Source organism: Triplophysa dalaica, chromosome 10, assembly GCF_015846415.1.
Source record: "Triplophysa dalaica isolate WHDGS20190420 chromosome 10, ASM1584641v1, whole genome shotgun sequence".
Lineage (NCBI taxonomy): Eukaryota > Metazoa > Chordata > Actinopteri > Cypriniformes > Nemacheilidae > Triplophysa > Triplophysa dalaica.
Genome location: NC_079551.1, coordinates 9,424,602 through 9,436,793, shown reverse-complemented (window position 1 = coordinate 9,436,793; position 12,192 = coordinate 9,424,602). Strand labels below are relative to the sequence as shown.

At 39.8% G+C, this 12,192-nt stretch overlaps 1 long non-coding RNA gene across 2 annotated transcripts in view; it reads right to left on the bottom strand.

The window, feature by feature from the left end:
• Window positions 1–12,192, bottom strand: part of LOC130430280 (uncharacterized) — a 35,242-nt gene that overhangs the window by 17,246 nt on the left and 5,804 nt on the right. For both annotated transcript variants that reach the window (XR_008907763.1, XR_008907762.1), the window contains one exon: window positions 7,003–7,066. This is a non-coding gene — a long non-coding RNA (uncharacterized LOC130430280). The remainder of the gene's footprint in view (window positions 1–7,002; window positions 7,067–12,192) is intronic.

Here is a 12,192-nt window from a genome sequence, read left to right as displayed (position 1 = left end):
ATAGGAAAAGAATTAAACCTACAGTAACTTACTGGCAAACCTGCTGCAAAACTACAGCTAAGTTACTGTACGGTACTGGATTTTTGGGTTAACTACATCAGGCGAAAAATATAAAAATATTTATAATGTGACCTCTATGATAATCGATAAAATGGATTGCAAAACAAAAAAATATGAATTTACAGCTACATAAATATACATTTTATCTTTTAAAATCACTTTGAACCTTAAAGGAAAAGTTCACAAAAGATAAAAACTCTGAGGTGATGTATTTACACTCATGTGGTCCAGGGTAAGAAAATTACTACAACGTTTTCTTTTTCTGGGGCTAAATATCCCTTTAGGACTAAGATGGAGTCTTCAAAAACAAACATTTTAATAGCAAAATGAGCCCTATGAGTCTTTTGAGACGCTCCCTCAGACATAACAAAAAGATCTTCCTAAGCCTAACACAACAGACACGAACATAAAACTCTGGCCACAGATCATGTTAAATCTTAGAAATCTGGGTATCAACATGTATAAAGGCAGCGCTAGCTACCAAGCACACTTAAGACTCTTTAAGGTCCTTACTAGAGCTTTCCTACACCCACCACCAGCCCAGATCTCTGCTCAGTATTGATCCTGATAAGGAGGAGGGGTGGGTTTTTCTTCTGTACCTACATTGTAACGCAGGCCAGTCACTTGGCTGTGCTCTGCGACCCCTTCATCTCACTCATCAAGGTTAAAGAACTCTCTAGAACGAGGAAGAGAAAGCTGCCGCGGTGCGCAGCGGAGGGAGAGCGGGGGGGATCGTCATGATCTTATCCGTCTTCATGAAAGTGGCCGCCTCGGGGAGCCACTGTAACAGAAGCAACCTGAATAAGCCCCTCGCCCAAACATAATCACACCTCCCACTCAAACCAACAGAAATAGGTTTACGGAAAGAGACGGCGGTGAATCACGGCACAAGGAGGAAGCGGAAGGCTGCGGCTTATGAAGATCACGCCTATGGAGCGTTCTTTGTTTAGATGAATACACAAGCAACGCTGGACAACATCAAATGTTGCATTCTGGATGCGTCTTTTCCAGACTCAGGTTTTTGTGCAACTTCTTATGACAACTAGTCAAAGACATGTAAAACCAATGAGATTTGTAGTTATGATGTCGCCATATTTAGCAACCGACTATGCTCTTCAAATTAACTTAAAATATTAAATGGATAGTGCAGCTAAAAAGAAAAGTTCTGTCATCATTTATTCACTCTCATGTGGTTTAAAACATGTATGTGACTCTTTCTTCTTTGGAGTCAACTGGAAGTCTATGGCGTCCAATGTTGTTTGGTTATCAACATTCTTCAAAATATCTTCTTTCGTGTTCTACAAAAGACAAAAAGTCATACAGGTTTGGAACAACATGAGAGTGAGTAAATCAAGCGAATATTTTTTTATCTCTATTCCTGTTCTCCAGTCCATCACTAAATCACAGAAAAAAATGCAAAAGGTTCTCAAAAGGCGCCTTAAACAAACAAAGAAAAACATGCATCCGCACCTTCGTGCAAGAGGGCTTGGAACACTTTGGCTTTAATTGAAGCGCATCTGATCTATTACGGCGGCCTGCCGCTAAACAAAAGGCTATTCTGGGCCCCGGGAAGCTCACTACAGCCCCACGCTGAATTAACATGCTGTACGTTTCCCTCATTGTGCCGGGTGATTGCCCCAATGCATCTTCTCGCTCAGCTAATTAAGTGAGTCCCTCCTTTGTCTTGCTGTACTCCAGGAGTCTCCCTACAGAAAGGGGAGCGAAAAGAGGAGAGAGATTGCCGGCGCATGTGCTTGTTTATCAAAAGAATGGGGCTTATTGCAGGACAAATGTGCCATAAAAGAGTGTAAACGGCACAAGGTGGGTGGGAAAAAAGGCAGAAAGGCTGTGACACAGCGGCAGTTTGTAATACGCCTTTAACAAGATGGCACCGTCTATTGAAGATGCAGAGCGGGGTCTATATTCGCTAATGGACTACACGAAAAGGGTCGTAAATGTTTATTTGCGCGAGTGGGCTGTGGCGAAATGAAAAACAAACATGCAATTCAAATTAAAGAACATTTTGTAACAGTAACATAAATAAACAAAGACAAACAAAGCACACAGCTGGAAAATGGACAAATTGCGTCACTCAAAAAAAATTGCATACTGTTTATAGTTTCACCACCTTAAACCGCAATGAACAGATCAGAAGATTTATCTAAAGTCTTTTTGTACAAGTGGCTGTGTGCTCTCCTCTCACTTTTGTTTCAAAGTTTCTGTTTTGTACCCTCAGCCCCAAAGCAGGCAGGTGTACACCTTACCCTTCAAGGGAATCGTGATTCAACAAAATCTATCCCAAAATCCATCTTAGCAGTACACACAAGCAACAATACAAGCTTCATCTGACTCAATTCGTGCTAAGGTTTGGCCAAGCCCACTAGCTTCACAAAAGCAGCCTGACTTAGAGATGAGGGATCTCAAGCATCAGGCTGCATGAAAATGACAAAAACAGCCATTGCAAAGAATTCACAAACATAATTACAAAAAAATGCACTAAATCTGGAACCAATGACAAAGTATTTTTTGTATGCATTTTGTTTTTATAATTAAATCTAAAATCAAATCAATTAAAATAATCCAAACCTATCAACATACATATAGATGCATACAAATCAATACAATCATGTACATTACATTCACACAATGTGTGTCAATACTTTGGGAACATCTCCGATAAGCAGGTGTCTACTTGTGCTTGTGCATTCACAAGTCCTCCTGGTTAGCTTGTTAATTTCCACAATCTAGGACTCTCGGCCTAGAACTAGACAATGGCCCCCAATGTGACCAAAATTAGTGTCAGGGTCTTTTCTCGCTGCCCACCCCGTCTGCGTCTGAACGTGGCTGTGTACACACGAGTGCGGGTCTGTCTGTGTGCACACACCAAATAAATGAGTTGTGTGTATGCATTGTCCGAGTACACAAGCCCAGTGTATATATTAGCAAAATGACTTGACCCTGGAAGACTCCGGGCAGTGTTTCGCCCCTTCGCTGGGTCGTGGGAAAAAGAGGAGACCTTCTTTCACAGCTGCTCTGGCCGTTGCATTGAAGCGATGGAGGCACGGACCCTGCCGCCCCCCTCCCCGCTGGTCCCATTCACATCGCAGCCTGCTGCCTTTTCATAACGTCCCCCCCGTCTAAACCCGCCCCCCCCTCCTCTCGCCCTCCACCCCCCAGCCCTCATCTTCATAAATACACTTCACTATTGAGGCAGTGTTTTGCATGGCAATGTGTCACTGAGGCCTTAACCGGCGTGTCAAGCTATTCACTTCTTTAGAATCGACTCGCTGTGGACGTTGCCGGTGCACAGTAGCTGCTTCAAGCGAGAACTTTGCGTTTGATTAGCTTTTAATGGAACGAAACATCAATCGGTTTTCTGACTAAAAATATGGAGGTTAATTTATGTTAGCATATGCTAGCGCAACCAACAAAACCCTCCGTTGACGCAAGCCCCTCCTGATCTCATTCTCTGCATTCATTAGAAGAGATTTATTTCCTATCGGGCCGTATAATGCAGGGGGTATAATTCAAATGAACTTACAAAGCAAGCTATCGAGCCCCTTATATGAATTCAAATCTATAAAGTATTTTCGTTTCTTGTTTGCAGACCGGAGGCTTTCAAACAAATGAAAACTACCACGAGTCATATATCTGCAATTCGGTTTGGATCGCTGCATTCTATACAACAAGCCGAAGAAAGCCGCTCCATAAATCTCGAAATGAACTGTTGCTGAGAAACTTTCAGCCAGTTGAGATCAATTTGCTTCACAAAGGGAATCACAAAGCTTATGATGCAACACTTTTCAATTAATAATACAAGTGCTGTTACAATTACAAGGCTGTGTTTATAACCAGAGAATCTCATTGAGATAGACAAACTACAACGTAGAGGAAAAATCAAAGCCACTTAACTAGATTTTTACTTGTTTAAAGGGTAACGAGAGGGGTGGTTCCCCATGCAAACTCAATGTTTGATGACTTGAGAATGTTCATATTATTTGCCATTGCCAAGGTTAATTGAGTGAAGACACTGTTGGGAGTTGTAGAGGGTTGCTAGGGTGTCTTTGGTGGTTTCTAAGGTGTTCTGAGAAGATGCTATGGTGGTTTCCTAAAGTCCAAGGTCAAAAGACCAAGTCCATTCTAAAAAACTTGGTTGTTTCAACCCATGATTGGGTCAAATCTGAACAAACCCAAATGTTGTTTTAAATTAACCAAGAAAATTCTTGGGTTTGTCCATATTTGCCCCAACGATGGGTATTTTTTCCCAAACTTTTTGATGAAAATTATTGATACCTGACTCATCAGGTATCACTCATATTCACGGCACAAACAACAAGACCTGCAGTTCAGGACAAAAAATGTAAAAGCAATAATAAAAATACTCATGTTTGACTAAGAACTGATCTAAAGCCGCACAGCTATGGGGAATTCCTGCTTTTCCATAGCAAGTTTACCCACCAACATTTGAGCGGGTGCGAAATATCACAATCTGGTTCTGGCCGTGCGCTGTATACAAGTTCTAACCGAACGTCAATAATTCCTGATACATTTTCAAAGCACTGCACTAACAGCGCAATCTTCTGTGGCATTTACAAATGGTAATGGTGAAAGTCAACAGACAGCGCATCTCGATATTCAGTTCTATAGATTTTTGCGTGCCGAGAATTTGTTTATACACGCTGCCTCCTCTCTCCTACGTGCATCATTTCAGAAAGTGTGCCTCGGATTGAACTATTGGAGCTTCCGAGTACCATATTGAGTTCCTCGGTGTAAGTGGGCGCCGGTCCGAGCGCGGGGAGAGAAGGGAAAAGCACTGGTTGAAGGTGAAAGGTGGTTAGTTGGTATGGAGGGGGGGCTCATAGCCACGGGGTGCTAAGTCCCCTCTGATCCTCTCTCTCTGATTCTTCAATTCAATTCTTCCTCCGGGCGATCGTGATCTAGAACTAGGCCAATGTCACAGACTGTCTTTCTGGCTTAAAGCACGGGGAAAGATAGACTCTCTTTCTCTGCTATTGACTCATTCTATCTTTTTCTTTTCGATGGAGCATCATCTTTGTCTTCGTAAACTTAATCTCATTGCGATGACTTTAGGCAGCACTTTTTTGTACAGTTAGCTGTGTATGGTTGTGCAATGGTGTTCAATGACTTACAAACAGCCTAGGTCTGGTCTATTTAATAGATGAAACAGATGTAATGGATCTTTGTGTCAGTTGATTCTCTATCACAAAAGACAAGCCGGCTATTATTATAAACGCATAGCCGTTTTCCTGAAAAGACATTCATACTCCATCTATTTTGATTTTCACAGAACGATACCGCATGAAATTATATGGACGGCTTTCCGACTTGCTTGTGCCACACTGCCTTCACACAAGAGTGCCATTAAATATGGCTACTTTCTTGTGTGGCGGCGTTGGCTCTCTGAATACACTGCGTGGGAGAGAGTGGGTGAGTTTGAGAATTTCGCGTTAAGGCAAGAGAGACATAGAGGAGAGAGAGAAAAAAGTGCTCATTTCTTTTTCAATCTGTGTTTCACAATGCATGTGTGCCAGGAGAATTGCAGCTAAAGTTCACATGGGGGAGGGACGGTACCTGCCCCCATCTTGCAAAACCCACTAGAGTTGGGGGGGAGGCAAAATGAAAAAAGTGCCATTGAACTCTGACTTGAGATTGTGAACGGAGAGAAAGAGAGTGAAAGTCTGAAGAGGGTTAGAAAGAGGGCTTTAGGTGGGCGGGGGGAGGGGGGTACGGAGGGGCCGATGAAGGTGGGAGAGAGAAAAAGAGAGAGAGAGGGAAGGGAATTAGTAAGGTGAAGGACTGAGCCACCCTCATAGCCTTTCCACATGAGCACACCTTATATACACACACACGCCACCAGGACCCCTGCAATATTTTAAAGGGATAAGGGTGTGAACGAAAGAATTAAAATATAGATCACACAAACGGCCTTCCCGTCTCTTGTCCGGCAACAGTGGGGAAACAAATTGGATCAGCGCATTATGGAGAAGAGTATGAAAGTGAGTGGCCAAAGGTCTATGCTGTGATATACAGTATATAAAACATACTGATCGCAATCGTTTTGGTTTAAAACTCATAATGAACTAATACCACATGCGTTTTAAATCACACCTTGCAATGTAAATATGATCCTCGGACCAACTTTAAGCCATTGAAAATGAAACACTATGCCTATGACTTCATATTTGATTTATATAACGAAGACCCCAAATTATAAAACATTAAAACCCAAGGAGACAATTCAGAAATCCTAGAGATGTATATAAAAAGCCGTAAAAAAATATTAATAAACGTCCTGCTGGAGCCGTCCTACTGTAAATCCTGTACTACCGTCTTCACCTTGTTCCCGGGAACACGTAAACACATATTTGAGCTTTGAAAGAAACACGCAAGCCAATGCCTTGCAGGATAAGGCTCTAACAGGAGTCATGTGACATAAGTCTGCTTTACTCCTTACCACCAATGAGAAAGGGCAAACACTGTTGCCATAGTAATCCCTCCTATGTTTGCCATCCAGCATTTTTTGGGGGGGAGAAACACATTTTTATGTCAATCGCCATAAACAATTTATCACACTAAAATGCTCCCCCGATATAAATACAGTCCGAGCTCGACATTTAACTTAACTTAAAAAACATTGCACAAAGAACCTCTACTCTCATTTTCTAAATATGAATAACATGTGTTCATTCAATAAACATATGGTTCAAGTATTACTTGCATGCTAGACTATACATTAATACTTAAATTCTAGGTGCATAATGTGCTTGAATAAAACCACCATCTTTGCCAGGTCGTGTAATGTATTCAGAAAAGCTGTTACATATTTTAGTGTTAAACACATCTGCATGCAACCTCATGAAGTGGAAGTCAAGGTCGTATCGAGAGCGCATCCCTATATGCTTTAGGGGCCACAACACTCACCTGATCCGTGTTCGTTTGATTGCGAAGTTTTGTCATTGACGTGTAGCACCTCAACATCTTGTTCCTGCAAAGAATACAGAATGTCACTGCTCAGTAAATTAAGCAAGAATGAAAATATAAACACTTTGATATTCAAATACGGGTAGCTTTACATAATATTTGACTGTGGCTTTAGCTTTTGGGGAATGTTTCATAATAATGATTGTAATATTTTGCTTGTGTTTTGCTTCTTTGTGTGATGCCTTGATGACCATCCATAGAGCTATACTATAAAAGGAGATATCTTTACTTTTTTATATACAGTATGAACTCAATATAGAGGCAGCTTGATGAACAACCTTTTAGTTCAACAATGCTATTTTTGTCATCTGGATACTCAAATACTCCATGAAACAAAGGAATAAACTTGCAAACAAGAAGCAGATGAAAAAGCTTGAAGTTCACAGTTTATTATGCAAAAAGACACAAAATAAATCATCAGAATTGAATCTCTACAAAGCAGACCTGGCTTTAAATGTATTTGAGATCACAGATTTAATAAACTAATTCTTGAAAATAATGTTTTTCCACACACTTTATATAAAGGTTATATTAAAAAAAAACAGATAATAAACTCTGGGCTTCTATAATGAACAACGATAACCTACCAGTACATGAAGAAAATGCTTAATGCGTTCCACAATAAAATAAAAAGAAATGATTTGCAAGATGGGTGACTGTCTTTAGTATAGTAATATAATAATGTACATTAACTTTCTCTTCTTCTTTGAACTCTTTCTAAATATGAACTATTCCGGTTAATAAAAACTACACGAATATAAAAACTACACGAATTAACTTACAATATCCGTCCTGTACCTTGAATGTGCAACACATATGCAACTCGACTTCATATTAAAGCGTATTTTAAACATTCACATCTGTAGAGCGCAATATGCACGTCAGAAAGTCACCATCACCCTTTAATGTAAATGTTAATATTACAGGTGACTTAATGTAGGCAATATGGCTCGTTCAAAGTTAAACGAATGAACTTGTCTTATGAGGCTAACGAGAAATAAAACGACTGTTACCCTTTATTGCACCGAATGCTCGTATTTTGTCCCCAAAATCAGGGAGATGTCTATTTAGGCAGCATTTTTGGACACCTAGTTTTACGTCAGCTGAGCGCGAGGTGAGTTGCGTCAAACGCTATAGGCGGCAGCACTTTAGATTTTGAAACACAACCGTCTTCCCTTTTAATTAATTTTATGCAAAGTATTACGAAACGTCAAGTAAATAAAAGAAATAAATCTTAAAACGCAATTTAACATTAGAAAGCACATTATGATTTTAAATGAAGTAAAACGGAAAAGGGGCCTTCTCCACGTGCTATTTTCAAGCTTGCCTATACTGTAAGCTAAGCCACTATGCTTATAAACCATGTTTTACGCAGACATTTCATATTTTCCTCCATGATTGTTGTTAGATAACCCGAAGGAAATAACGTCAAAGCAATATTTTGATACAGCGCTTCACCAAGGCCCTGCAGGCTCATTTAGCCCGCCTAATATTCCTCCCCTCGAGATAGAGAGTTTAAAAAACCTGGAGTCTGTCGTCTATGTAAATTATTTTCATATAATGTACTGGGCCCTTTTAAATCTGCCAATGTAAGACTCCAAATAAAGGACGATTTTCGTTTCCATTTCGTTGCTTGGATCGGAGGCCGTTGCTAAGCTACCGCACTCAGAATTCATAAGTTCATGGGAGAAATGATTGACATTTGCTTTTTGAGGTAAAAATGAAAACTGAATAATAATAGATAAAACGTCCCGTTTTATTGTGGGTAACAGTAGCAGTTTGAAGGCTAATCTATTTGAATAAATTTCGTGACAGCACACTGCGAGTGAAGCCAGACACAAAACATAGTTAAAAATGCGTTAAACCTGTTTAAAGAATAGAGCATGTCACTGACACTAATATTAATAATACAAACATAAATCATCCATAGAAGTGCTGCGTTTTTGGCTTCTATAACTACTGCAGTGAATTATGCTATGTGGAAATCTGTAATAAAAGCAAGAAAAACAGTGTGCACTGGTTATTAATATTTAGCATCAACTACTATCAAAAATGAAGAATAATGCATGCCTATAATGTGCATTATATTTCTCAAACAAGCTGAACTTGCAAGGAGTCAACTTTGAAATAGCTGTTTCCGATTTATAGGAAGAGAGCAAATGGAATAAATTTTATTAGCTCTTGCCTGACTGTAAATTAACCGTGTCAACATATGCATGTTGTCCAAAAGCAGCCTCAAATATTCAAGCTAAAACCCCCTCAAAAGCATTAATTTATGGCCACTCTGAGTCCTAAGAGAATCAAACTACCACAGTAGCAAATCTAAAGGCCTTCTAAAACAACATTTAGATATTGTACAATAATGCACAAAACACACTATACACATATAAATAAGCGCATAATAAATTCAGAAACACAAAAACATTATTTCTAAAGATGATTGAGGGGCAGTTCTCATATTTCAAAGAAATATAAATGCAAAAGGAATCAAAAACCAATTCCTAAAATTAACGACGTAGGCTTCCCGCCATACTGGATGCATATTTTAATCTGAAGTGAAATTCAGATTGGTTGGTTACATTTAATTCAGATTAGTATTAGAGACAGACAATGGACGTGCTGCATATGCCAGGTGCTAAAACAAGACTCCATCTGCTGGGGCCCCTAACACAGGACCAGACACATATTAATGTGGGAAAATGTCTGGGGTGCCTCTCAGACAGGCCCCTCACTGCAACTCAGACTCAATGTGTCATGCATCAATTACATATCTGTGCCCACTCCCATAAATTTACAAATCTCATGACTTGAACTTGGACACATGAAACTAAAGCAATGGTTTACCGCTTACACAAATACTGTGTACTGATACTGCAAACAAATACAGATAATCATCCTAAATAAAAAATTCACCTTAAATGCATTGCGAGCCGCTTTGGATAACAGCATCTGATGCATGAATATAAATGCCCTCAACCAACTATCTATTTTTGTGTCATGTGTGAGAATACTTAAGTTGTATTATATAGATAGTTTCATATTGTGAATGACTTGCAAAGATTTAATGACTGGTCAGATTGTGACTCACACAAAAACCCAATGTCAAAGATTTCTTTTAACTTGTATTTATTAAAAACAGACTTAAAATTGAGCATGTGTGATGTACCGCTATGAGGCTGAGATGAATAAATGACAGCAACTTTGAGACATATACAGTTCTAAAAATATAAGGCACCATGAAACAATAACTAGACAGGCCTATACAGCATATAAAACGGTTATCAGACGAATGGGCCTTTACAGTTAAATATGGTCTAAGATTCCTTATATTTTGAAATGACATAAAATGATGGTTTGTGCACTCACAACGCCTGCATGTGTCACAGAATGATGTCATTAGAAGCCTGTTTTGGATGGCATTGTGACCTCAACCATGCCACAAATGATGTAACCATGAAACCAAAAATCTCCAAAAAGGCAATAACTCTCACATTTGAATGTAATATAAAAAATTAATTGAAAACAGATTATGTAAATTATTTCGCAAGGTTGGTTTAACTACTGACAGGTGTACAAAGAGGACGTCAGTCTTATCCCTTTCGTCACCCTTTTGTATAGTCAAAAAACCTTACAGAAAATATTCTACAAATTTGGCTACTCAATAAAAACACAAATTACACATTAATTCCCAGTTATGGTAGTGTAAAACGACAAAAAGACAGTCGATCCACACACACACACACCTCCAAGGTTTGACTACGCGTTCTCATATTATATGATGACCACGTGACGCACACGGTCTGACCAATCGGATGAAACACCTCCATTAACCGATTCCTGTCATCCCGAATTCATACACCAACATCATCATCACCTCTATGTTGGAATGTTGCACAAACACACTTCAGACTGAATACAAGCCTATTTCACTCAGGATACAGAGGAGCTCTCCGTGTCAGCCTGCTCCCAATGCACTAACGCACTAAAGCATCTCTGTGTAGCCGGAGGCAGATTCCAGCATGACCGAACGAAGCGATTAAAATCCATCTTCTTCACATAGCTTTACCCATTCCAAGCCAACCAGACCATTAAAAACCATCAGCACAACGCGACCTGCACGCCTACCGGAGTGGATGCTCTTTGTAGCGGACATCTCCGTCTTCCCATACCCCGGCGCTTCAGATCCCCCCATCTTTCGGCTTGATCCCATCTCTTCCCACGCGAAGCGCTCCGAAGTCTTTTGGATTAGTTTATACTTTCGGTTCTCTAGCTTTATGATATCACATAAACTCATACAGCTAGATAACCAAAGAGAAAAACTAACCCGTGTTTCTTAAAGGGACCGCCGCGTACGCAGATGCAGCTTCAGTTGTGGTCACATGGAGCTATTGCATTTGCTGCTGCTGTGTGTGAGAGAGGCTCCGATACAGTCGCACTCGCTCACTTACACACACACACACAAACACTCACTCACTAACACGTGGGCTAAATTCGCTGTCTGCATTTGTGGAGATTTGTATGTACATTTTAGGGTCTAAATGCGCACTTTGTGCATTTCGAGGTCCGCTATATCACAATCATTTTAAACGCACTTTCAGTTGTATGCGACTGGCACGTCTTTTATTTGATGTTGGCCTGGCAACATAAGGGATCACAACGTTCAAATGGGGCCCTAAAATCTACGTACACCGTAAAACTGTCAACGACCATAGTGCGTAAATAAATGAAACAAACAGAGCTTATGAAATCTCCAAAATTGAGCTCCGTATGTCCATACACTTCTTTGTTGCCATTTGTATATGGCATGCTGTCAGTCTCAAAGCACTTGTTAAAATATCTACCACTTTCTCCATTTCATTTCAACGATTAAAAGAAAAAAACTCTTTCTAAAGAATAATTTAGTGGGGTTCAGTGAAAAATCTAAAGCAGAATTACGCACGGTATCCATACCCTCGATAGGGCAGATATAACAATATTTAGGTTGTCAGTTTATTAATAGGCCTACACTGGAACTCTAAACCGATTTAAAACACCACAAGTTTTTCAAAAGCTGAAATAGTATTTACAAAATGTTTATGAACTAGAGTTGCATCAATCCTGCTCTGCCATTTTAATTTGTAACTGATAACA